The sequence below is a fragment of the Tupaia chinensis genome, unplaced genomic scaffold (assembly GCF_000334495.1).
Source record: "Tupaia chinensis unplaced genomic scaffold, TupChi_1.0 Scaffold143836_1, whole genome shotgun sequence".
NCBI lineage: Eukaryota > Metazoa > Chordata > Mammalia > Scandentia > Tupaiidae > Tupaia > Tupaia belangeri.
Genome location: NW_006203686.1, coordinates 921,522 through 932,251, shown reverse-complemented (window position 1 = coordinate 932,251; position 10,730 = coordinate 921,522). Strand labels below are relative to the sequence as shown.

Genomic DNA, 10,730 nt, shown 5'->3' with positions numbered 1-10,730 from the left:
ACCTTCTTTAGAGGCATTGCCTTTTTTAAGAAAAGAATTATTTATTTTAATTTTATTATTATTGTATTCTTAAAAGTTTGATCAGAGAGAGACTGAGACAGAGACTGGGAGTGGGTGTGTAGGGGCACAGAAAATGAGAAAGTAAGCCACCAGGTCTGGGACTTGAACCATAGTTGGTCATGTGGGAGTCCAGTGTCTTAATCATCATGTCATCTGCTCATCCCAAGGCATTGCCTTTCAGTTCTTAATTGAATCTCCCAGCAAGCTTCTCCATATGTTACTGTTCTTTCTCTAGTTCTTGAATTGTTACTTGTAGATATTTACGAATTTTTGTTAAAGGCTGTAAGTACACAATATTATGATATATCTCCTAATGTTCTCTCCCCTCTTTCCATCCTTACATTTTTTTCATACATGCATCTTCTTCATGCATCAATTAATGGTGGGATATGTTCTGAGAAATGTGTTGTCAGATGATTTTCTGATTGTGCAAACACTATAGAATGTTCTTACACAAACCCAGATAGGATAGCTCACTACACACACACCTAGGGTGTATGGCATAGCCTATTATGACTTTATGGGACCACTCTCATGTATGCAGTCTGTTACTGACTAAAACAGCATTACATGGCATGTGACTGTAGATCATAATTTGTCATAATTACCAATATTTACATTATTATGATTATATAAATATGGTTTACCACTGAACCAAGTAGGGTATATGAGGTCATTTATTTTTATAAACTTTGTTTTCCCTGAATTTGCCACATTTTCTCATTTGTTTTATTATCTCTGAAACTATCATTACTCTTATTTCCAAGTGTCTTTTGGTATTATTTTCCAACTACTCAAATCCATCACATCTTTCTGTTTAGTTTGTGCAGGAAGACCTTCCTCTCATGGGCTCCATTCACATGATCTGACCTGAACCTGTGATTGTCTGGGTTGGCTGCACTGTTGTCCACTGAAACTTATCTTTGATCTTCCCCTAAGGTGGATACTCTCTTTTTGGATTCCATGTCTCCCTCCTCCTGATTTTGACTTTCATTCTAATGAAGGTCTTTGAAAATCTGAAACTGTCTATTCTGCCCTTTCTTTTAATGGATAGATTGGCTGGGTATGAAATGCTAAGTTGACGACAACTTTCCTTTAAAATTTTAAGTCTTATCTTTTTAGTTCTGATATTGTCACTCTGATTCCTATTTCCATTTGCTTATCTCCTCTCTAGAAGTCTCTACCATCTTCTCCTTGTTTTGGGGGCTTTGAAATTTTTCTTGTAAACTTTTCATCAATTATCTTTGACATTGAGCGTGCCTCTTAATTTTTGTTTATGTGTTCTTTTCTTTCTTATTTATTTATTTTAGAACAGAATCTCTTCATTGCCTGATCCTCATGTTTTTGCCTCCTGACAGTTGGGATTATAGGCATGTGGCACTGTGCTTAACTTTCAGAGTGGGCCAGAAATTGAATCTGAGCCTTCCATGCAGCCGCAACCTGCCAAGAACAGTGTCTACCAGTGACTGCTACTGCAGCTAGGCCAAGTGAGCCTTTTTAATTTAGAGAGTTGTGATCATTGGTTCTGGGGAAATTTTTCTATAATATTTTTTTATAATTTCTTCCCTTCTATTCTCTTTCTAGAAGTTCAGAAATAGTAGAACTCTTTTCTCTCTTATTTTCTATTTCTTAATATTTTTGTTTTACTTTCTAGGATTTCTTCCACATTGTAGTCCAATCCTCTATTGAAACGTATTTTGCAATAGTATTCTTTTTCTTTTTTATTGCATGCACTTGCCAGAGACAGAGAGAGATAAAGCACTCCCCAGTGGGGCCTGGTCACTCTTCAGTACTTTGTCCTCTATTTCTCCAACTTACCAGGATTTGGTGCATACAAGCACATGCATCTGGTATGTGTTTTAAGCCACCAAGGGCTGGACTCAAACTGTGGCTGGTCATGTGGAACCTAGCTCCTAATGCATAGTGTTTAGCCAATGTGTTATGGGGCTGACCCAGTTATCATGTTCTTAAGAACATGCAATCTCCGAAGAAATTGGTCTTGCTTGCATTACCTGTTTCATAGCTTCCTGTTCTTATTCTGTGAACATGCTCTCGTCTCTAATAGTCCAAGGGTATTGACATAATATTCATGTCTTCAGTTTCTGCATCACTTATCTCCTTTGCAGTCCTTCCCATCAGTCTCCTCTAGTTCCTTGCAAGTATCTGTGAGAAAATGTGGCAACTTTAGGAAAAGCAAAAGTTTATAAAAAGACATGAGCTCTTATACCTTACTTGGTATAGTGGTAAACCAGATGTATATTGTCATAATAATATAAATATTACCTCATAATTTAACAACAAATTATGATACACAGTCATACATTAGATTAGGGAAAGGGGCTGGGCACTCTACCGCCAATAGGCAGATTTCAGTTAATTGCCCATTTTCAGTCCTGTGCCCCCTCTCTCCTTGGTGCTCCCAGTAGCAAACAGCTCGATTGGTGCCTCTTGGACTTAGTTCTCCAGGCACACTCCCAACCAGGAGTGGGAACCAGGGACTTCAGAGGCATTGCCTCTATTGAACATTGGCAAGAAGTCCTGGACTTTGGATGGCTTTTGTAGGCAATTGGCTTTCAAACTCCTGTGAGAGAATAACAGTATAATGCCATTTTATTTACAGTTGGAGGACTATGGTTACAGATTGTCGGACTGGATGGGTTTGTGATGCTTGATCTGGGTTGAAAGAATCAATGGGAATTGCAGATCAGAATCTATATCACTTGGGCCAGCCTGTGGCCTGGTGGTTAAGGCAGTCAGATCTCATGCAGCTGCCTAGTTCAAATCCTGAATCTGGCAGCTTGAGAAACTGTGTGTGTGTGTGTGTGTGTGTGTGTGTGTGTGTGTGTGTGTGCACATGCCTGTATACCCAAAATGAGGGAAAGATGGGGGGAGGGGATTGTGGGGTGACCATGTCCCTTGCGGGGAGGAGTGTTTTCTCACATTTCTTCTCTCTCCAGAGAGTACATGCACCCTGTGGTAAATGAAAAAATAATAATAACCATGTCACTCAGTATGTCTATTGTTAACATGCAAGCACTCAAACTTACAAGAACACAAAGTTGACATCGATTTGAAAGTAGATTTGCAATCTTTGCAACAGGGAAATGTTTCTTCTTGCAGAGAGGCCAAGCAGCTTTAAAAATAACCTGAATTCGGCACCATATAGGTTTTGCTTTGTTACTTGGTCTTGGCTCTTAGCATGGTGCTTTCATACTGCTAACAGAAATACTCGAGACCAGGTGATTTATGAAGAAGTAGGAGTTTATTAACTCATTTCTGGAGCCTGGAAACTCCAAAGCTGTAGGCTGGCCAAGTCATGGCAATGGAAGCACAGAGGATGGCTGGCATGTGAAAAGAGTCCCTTCTTCAGCTGTCTGTCAGCTCTCTAGACAACTAGCCCCTAATTACAAGAGTTAGAACTCACTGGGCCTTAACAGACATCAGCAATCGATTCCAGAGACTGTTCCTTCATAATGTAGCCGCCTTAATCCATTCACCACCCACGAGGCCTCGTTCCCTCCCAACATCAAATTCCAAGACTGTGGGACAAATGGGTCACCTAAGCACAACACGGGAGTGGCTGCATGCATCTTCTTGCTTAGCTAAGTGAATGAATGATGATCAGTGATATTAATAACATGTACCCATTGTTTAATACATACCATGCACAGGACTCAGTTTTTGTTTTTTAAAGATTTACTTATTTGTTGTGATTTTCAAGCCACCAGGTCTGGGACTTGAACTGTGGTTGGCCATGTGAGAATCCAGCACCTTAGCCACTACTCAACCTGCTGGCCTGGGGCTAAGTATTATATGGAGATGCGCTCACTTGTCTCACCACCCTCAGACATGCTGCTATATCAGTCATCTTAGACTAAGTAGGTTTCCTCCCTGTATAAACAATAGCCCCTGGGACCAGCGGATGGCATCTTCGTAACTTGGAGGTGTGGCCATCCCCCCTGGGATTGATGTCTCACTTTCTGTCCCTCTGGCTCTCTCTGTCTCTCTGGTGAGCACACGTTTCCTATAGCAAAAATCTCTCTCTAAACAAACAAAAACAATAGCCCCTGGATCTCAGAGGCTCATGACAATTCATCTTCCTTTCTCACCCACATAACAGGCTCATCGTGGGGCCCGGAAGGTGGAGCAGCACCAGGGTAGGTATCAGTGGTCTTGAGGTGATGGAAAGGGAGAGATGACCAACTAAGAGCTGGTTCTCAAGCTACTGCTGAGGAGTGTCACATGTCACGTGTCCCCTCAAAGTAACAAAGCTACTCCTGACCTCAAGGGCAGGGAGGATTCATTCTATCACACGGCGGGGCAGCTTGGTGGCCGTGGCTGGTACCACAGCCACGGCATGCCACTAGGAAGGGGCAGCACATTTTGTCCTTTACTTGTACCTGTCTTTTATAAAAACTGTCAGAGAGAAACAGAGACATAGAGGGAGGAGGGGAGAGAGAGAGAGAGAAAGCACCCCAATGGGGCATGGCCCACCACCTTCTCCTTTATTTCTCCGTCCTGTTAGGATCTGGGGCACACAGGCACATAAGCCTGGTGAGCGTTTCGAGCCACCTGGGCTGGGATTTGAACTGGGGTCGACCCTGTGAGATCCGCTGACCTTAACAATCACCTACAAGACTGCCCCAGCAAATGTTCTGAATGCAATCTACCCCATCAACATTATTAGTATCCTCCTTTTACTGAATGGAAAATAAAGCAAGGTAAGGATTCTGTCCAAATCTCAAGTCCTGTCAGGGAGCAACTGATTTGAATACCTAAAAGACTGCACATATTTCATCTAATTAAAATGTAAGCAAAGCAAAACAAAATGCAGTAATGAGATAGTCATATGGAAGAGTTAGAAGCAAAGAATGGTCATGAAATTTAGGTTTCTATTTCTTACACTTCGGTTATTAGCCATTCAGGTGAGGCTGTTTTCTTGAATGAGCTTGCCACCTTGTGGTGACTCAGAAAACTGCAAGGCAAAACTGCACTGCAGGATCTGTTTATGGAGTGCCAGGTGTGTACCAAGTCCTGTTTGGCTTTATTTTATTATTACCTTTGATGTAGTCAGAGGGCATGTGGGCTCCCCATAAAGAGGGTGAGAAAGATAGAGGGGCAGAAAACACTTCCAGTGAGGTGTGGTCATTATTAATCCACCTCCCTAATCCATATGCACACATACGTATACCTGGAGGGTTTTTCAAGCCACCAGGGGTGAGATTTGAACCATAGTCAGTCATGTGGAATCCAGGTCTCCGTGTATAGCACTTAACTGTTGTTCTATGGGGCTGGCCATATTTTATTTTGATTTTAAAGTTTATTTATTTCTTCCATGAAAGAGAGACAGCAGCACAATAGGGTCTTGCCTTGATCACAGGGGGCTCACGTGCCCTGAGGGTTTAGGGAGGTCTCTGGACATGAACCTGGAACTGTCTCTGTGGGTCAGACGCAGAGGCCATTCCTGCCACACCAAGCCCTGTTTTAGGCTGAGTTCACAGCAGAGAAGATGAACAAGAACCCAGGCCCTTCTGGAGCTGAGGTCCTGCATCACGAACACTCGGGTGTGTAAGCTACCATCTGGAAGTGTGGTCCGCTTCTCAGCCCACTGACCTAACAGCCTCCCCACGTGTGCTCACCTGTCTGACTGTCCTTCCTTCTTCCAGTGGGCAAAATACACCTGCTCCAAAGGCAGCCAGATCCTCCCTTTTTCAACTCTCCAGACACAAGCGGCTCTTGCTTTCTCAAGAGGTCGAGGCCTCTGTCTGTAATTATCCCCACTCCCCATCACCATCAGCTGCCTCCTGTTTGTTCATCACCATCAATACACACCTGCCCTAAGAATCGCTGCTAAAATCCTTAATCCGGGACCAGCAGATAGAGTAATGGTTAAGTCATTGGACTCCTACAGAGTCGACTGTGGTTCAAGTCATAGACTTGGCGGCTTTCAAACTCACACTGGGTGCATGTGTGTGCATGCCTGAAATCCCAAGAGGAGACCGGAGAAGAAAGGATTGTGGTGTGGTCATCCCTCCTGTGGGGTGATTTCTTGTTTTCTGTCTCTGTTTCTCCAGCGAGTCCACGCACCCTGTGGCAAAAAATCTCTCTGGGGGTTGGGGGGAATCCTAGTCCAAATTCTGTAGCCAAGGCTGCATCTCTCTGCTTCCTGCTGCAGGGAGACTTCTGGAAAGTTTTGTTTGTATTTCCTGTCGCCATTGCTACCCAGTCACCTTAATCCAGGGCCTCTGTTATCACCACTGCCCTGCACCCTGTCCTGCCCAGGAAGACCCTCTCTGTCATGTCACTCTGAGCCCTGAGCACAGCCAACTGCTGCCTTGTCTCCCTCCAGCAAGCCTTCGTGTCTCCAAACCAACTGTTTCTTTTGCTGCAATATCCTTTTTCCTCCCAAGTTATTTATATATTTCTTCATGGGGAGGGGAGACCCCAATAGGACCTCCCCATGCTGATCCAGCCCCAGCCTCAGCTGGGCAGGATCACAGGAACCCGCATGCTCAGGGGGTCCCAGGACCTTTCCTAAATGGGTATGATGGGTCCAGTTCGTTCTCACTGCACTGCCACCCGGCCTTACCACAAGATTCTTCTCCCCATCATGAGAGAGAAAGAGAGAGAGAGAAAGCATCCCTAGTGGGGTGTAGTCATGGCACAATTCCTTCTCCTCCATTTCTCTTTTCTGTCAGGATTTTGGGCATGCAAGCCACTGGGTCTGATGAACTGCAGGTCCACCATGTGAGACCCAGCTGCCTCAACCACCAGGTCATGGGGCCAGCTCTTTCCCCATCTTACAAGGCTGGAAGGTCCCATGCAGAGAGGGAACCAATTCCCTAACTGGTTCACTCTGAGGTGGCTCCTCCTCCCCAGCCCATTTCTCAGAGAGGAATGACCATCAGAAGCAACCTCATTCTTTTTTACCTTCTGTACCCACAAGAACCCTATCTGCCTTGTTGATGGCTAAACTCCAGCCCCCAGGAAAACACTAGCATTCATAATTAGGTTTCATTTGCAGGAGTTAGGAATTTATCTTGCAATGACAGCTCCCCCCACCCTGCCCTGGTTTGTTGTTAATCCGACCTTGGCAAGCAGAAGTAGCAGGGGCACTGTACCTGGAGGGGAGTTCTCTCTAGCTCTGGGGAAGCTTCCTTAACCTGACAGTCTCCCAATTCGTAAAATGAGAAAACTGGACTAGACTGGAGATAATTACGTATTGCGTTGCTGTGAGATCGGATTAACTGGCACTGTCCCTGGGGTATCGTGTCAAAAGGAGTTACTTAGTATGGAAGGAATGCTTTGGCTGGTCGGTATTGAGTGGTGACTGATGTTCACTATGGGCCTGGGAGGCAATATTGCTGTGTATTCCTGGATGATGGAGGTTCTTCAAGTTCTAAGTGTTCAAGCATGATCACAGAAAGAAAGGCAGCCTCTCCAAACATGGCCACGTCAATGGAATCTTAGATTCGAACTAGACTTAAACCTCCGAAGGGTTCTCAACTTTTCATGTTCGCATGAGAATTATACCCAGACTCAAAATGATAGACTGTGATCTCCAGGAATTAATCTAAGATAAATGAAAATGAATCTGTATCTGTTTATTTCAACTGGATTTATTTGGCATTTTTTACCACGATAAAAAGTAGTCTACGGTACAATATTTTAAAATGTTCCTTTCAGGGATCAGCATGTGGCATTGTGGTTAAGGCTCTGGATCCCACATAGCTGACTCTGGTTACAGTCCCAGACCCAGCGATGTAAAAGATATGCTGGGGGCGGGGGGAACCAGCAGTTAGTGTAATGGCTATGTCACTGGACTCCCATGTAGTTGACGTTGGTTCGAGTCCTGGACCCGGTGGCTTAAATTCACACTGGGTGCGTGTGCGTGCGTGCCCAAGATCCCGAAAGGAGAATGGAGGAGAAGGGATTGTGGCATTGTGGTGTGGCCATCCCCCCCCCGGGGGGGGTGATTTCTCACTTTCTGCCACTTTCTGTCTTTTTGGCAAGCGCACACACCCTATAGCAAAAATCTCTCAAAGAGAAAAAAAAAAAAAAAGATGTCCTGGGTGCCCAAAATCCTAAGAGGAGACTGAACACTGGAAGAGAAGGGAGTGTGGTGTGGCCACCCTCCGGGGGGAGGGAGTGATTTCTAATTTTTCTCCTCTCTCCATCTCCCCCTCTCTCTGTCTTTTTCCTATGAGTGAACACACTGTGACAGAGATGGGGGGAAAAGTTGCTTTCAGAAAATATTCCTGCACTAAGCCCAGTGCTTCATATTTGACTTCCCGTTGAGTAGTGTCATCTTTCTGTTTCTTCTAGAAGACTGACATTTTTGGCTTCCTTTTCCCACATCTTGCTTCTCCACAAGGAGCTAATTCCAGACTAGACTGACAAATATTTCAATTACTGGGATAACAAGAAATTCATGAGATTAACATAAAATAAACCTCAGAAGGGAGTGTAAGCTCCTCTTAGTGGAAATCATGATTAAACTCACATTTTCATCATGCCATCAAGGCTTTGGGTTGATGGCAAAGCTGCGTGGATTCGAACACCAGCAAGAACATGCGGGCCCAGCTGCCATGTTGGAAGCAGGACTGTGCTGCTTCTTGGTGGTTGGGCCCACAGAAGCCCGAGTTTGTTTCCCGACCCAACCCAACACCCCCCGGATGGAGTGCCCCTGTGGTCCTTGCCAGCTGGGAGGGGGGCATGGAGAAGGAAGACAGACGATGTGGTAAGACCCTACCAGAAAGACCTCTCTCCCTCCCTCCATTTCACTCTCTCCCACCTGCACTCTTTCTCATTAAAAACACAAAAAGGAAAAAAAAGGGCCGACTATGTGGCCTGGTGGCCGGGGTAGCTGGATACCATGTGGCCAACCATGTGGATCAAATCCTTGCCCAGTGGCTTGTGAAACACACTGGGCACACGTGAGTGTGTGCCCAGAATCCACAAAGGAGGGCAGGATGGCGGAGAAGGGATACGTGTTACTACCCCCATGGGGTAGGGGGTGCTTTCTCTACATCCTCTCTGTCTCTCTGTCTCTTGCTGCCATCTAGCAGAAACAAAAAACAGAAAAATACGAAACAGAAAAACAGATGCATAGAATTCAGTTTAGTGAAAACAAAAGATCGTTATTCGAAAATACAGAAATAGTGCTCATTTTTTCCTCACTTACTTGTTGTCCCCAAATAATTCCCTTAAGGCAATAAGATCATGCATCTTCAAGAAATCTGAGTTTCTTTTGAAAGTGAGTTTTAAGCTTACTTTGTGAGGCGGCAGTGGCAGAAACCTCAGGGCCTTTAAGCTTGAAATGTTCACTATTTGACCCTTTTAGAAAAATGTTGCTGACTTATGGTGGCAATTCTTTTTTTTTTTTTTCCAGCCTGTTTTTTTATTATTATTATACATTTTTTTTTCTTTTCTCATCACAACACACATATGAATTTTCCATCCAAAATACACTGTGCATTGGCTCAATCAAGCACATCAACATATATGTTCTCAGCAAATGATTTCCCAATTTTTGTGTCCTGCATACCTTGCCTTTTGTTTTGCCATCCTAGGTTCCCCATCCCCACCCTCTGCCATGTCCCATCTTCCTCCTCCATTGTCCCTGACATTCATGATTGCCCTCAATGGCTTCCGCCCCCCCCCATTCAATTGTTCTACCAATGAACTCAATTAGTCTAAGTATATCCACTAGCTAGCACAGCTGACATATCCTTACACATGTATCCAAATCTGATCCTAGGCATAAACCCCAGGGAGTAGAATGAACATATTATAAAGTAGACCCCAGTTGTGTCCATACAACTCTCTTCAGTCATCAAATGTGCATTTTTTTTTCCTCCTGCTTATTACTTTTTTTATATTAAATTATATTGCCTAACACTCATTCCCTGAGTATCATCACAACACACCAAGTGTAGTTTCCCATCTAGGATAAACTACATAGTGTCTTAATCAAGCATGTCGTCACCAATACTGTTCCATTTCTACTTTCATACATATAAATATGTTTTTTATCCTATGTTTGACCCTCAGCCCTTTCCCCCTCTCCCAATTACTCTATCTCTGCTATAGACAGCTATCCTCCAGAGGGGTCATTGAAAATGCGATACCTGCGAGTAGAGGGAGAGGGGCCAGGAGTCCAAAGTTTTTAACAATAGGGAAAATAGATTCCATTCAAGGTTGGATCAAGTGTGGGTCTCGTGCAGTTCCGCAACTGTAGGTGAGTCTCCATGGAATACAGTTTCAGGAAAGCAGTTCTGGTAAGCAGAGTTGACCATCAGTTGATGTGGCACAGCGGCCATCTTGTGGTTAGCAGGAGTGGTGTTGTGGAGGTCTGCAGCGTGACTTATCCTCGGGTGTCTGGCTTCCCTAAGAATGGCAGGGTAGTTCCTGTTCTTGCCTGAGGTAATGCAGGGCTGGTATCCATCATCTTCTCACTGTCCATAGGTAGATAAAATCCTTCTCTATAGTGTATTTCTCAGTTGGTTTAAGGCAGTTAAAGGTTCTTTCTGTTGCTTATAGTTGCAAGTTCTTAATCCTTCGCTTCAGTTTCAGCTGGCTGCCCTAGAGGCTGTGTGGTGATGGGGTGGGGGGGGCAGGCGCGTGCGGCGGCAGCAGCTGCTGCCACAAGGTTCACAGGGCCGCACGGG

General features: G+C 44.5%; 1 long non-coding RNA gene across 1 annotated transcript in view; it reads right to left on the bottom strand.

The window, feature by feature from the left end:
- The window catches only part of LOC106733478 (uncharacterized), a 62,244-nt gene that overhangs the window by 42,728 nt on the left and 8,786 nt on the right, over positions 1 to 10,730 (bottom strand). Inside the window, exon 2 of the long non-coding RNA XR_001369538.2 lies at positions 2,073 to 2,223. This is a non-coding gene — a long non-coding RNA (uncharacterized LOC106733478). The remainder of the gene's footprint in view (positions 1 to 2,072; positions 2,224 to 10,730) is intronic.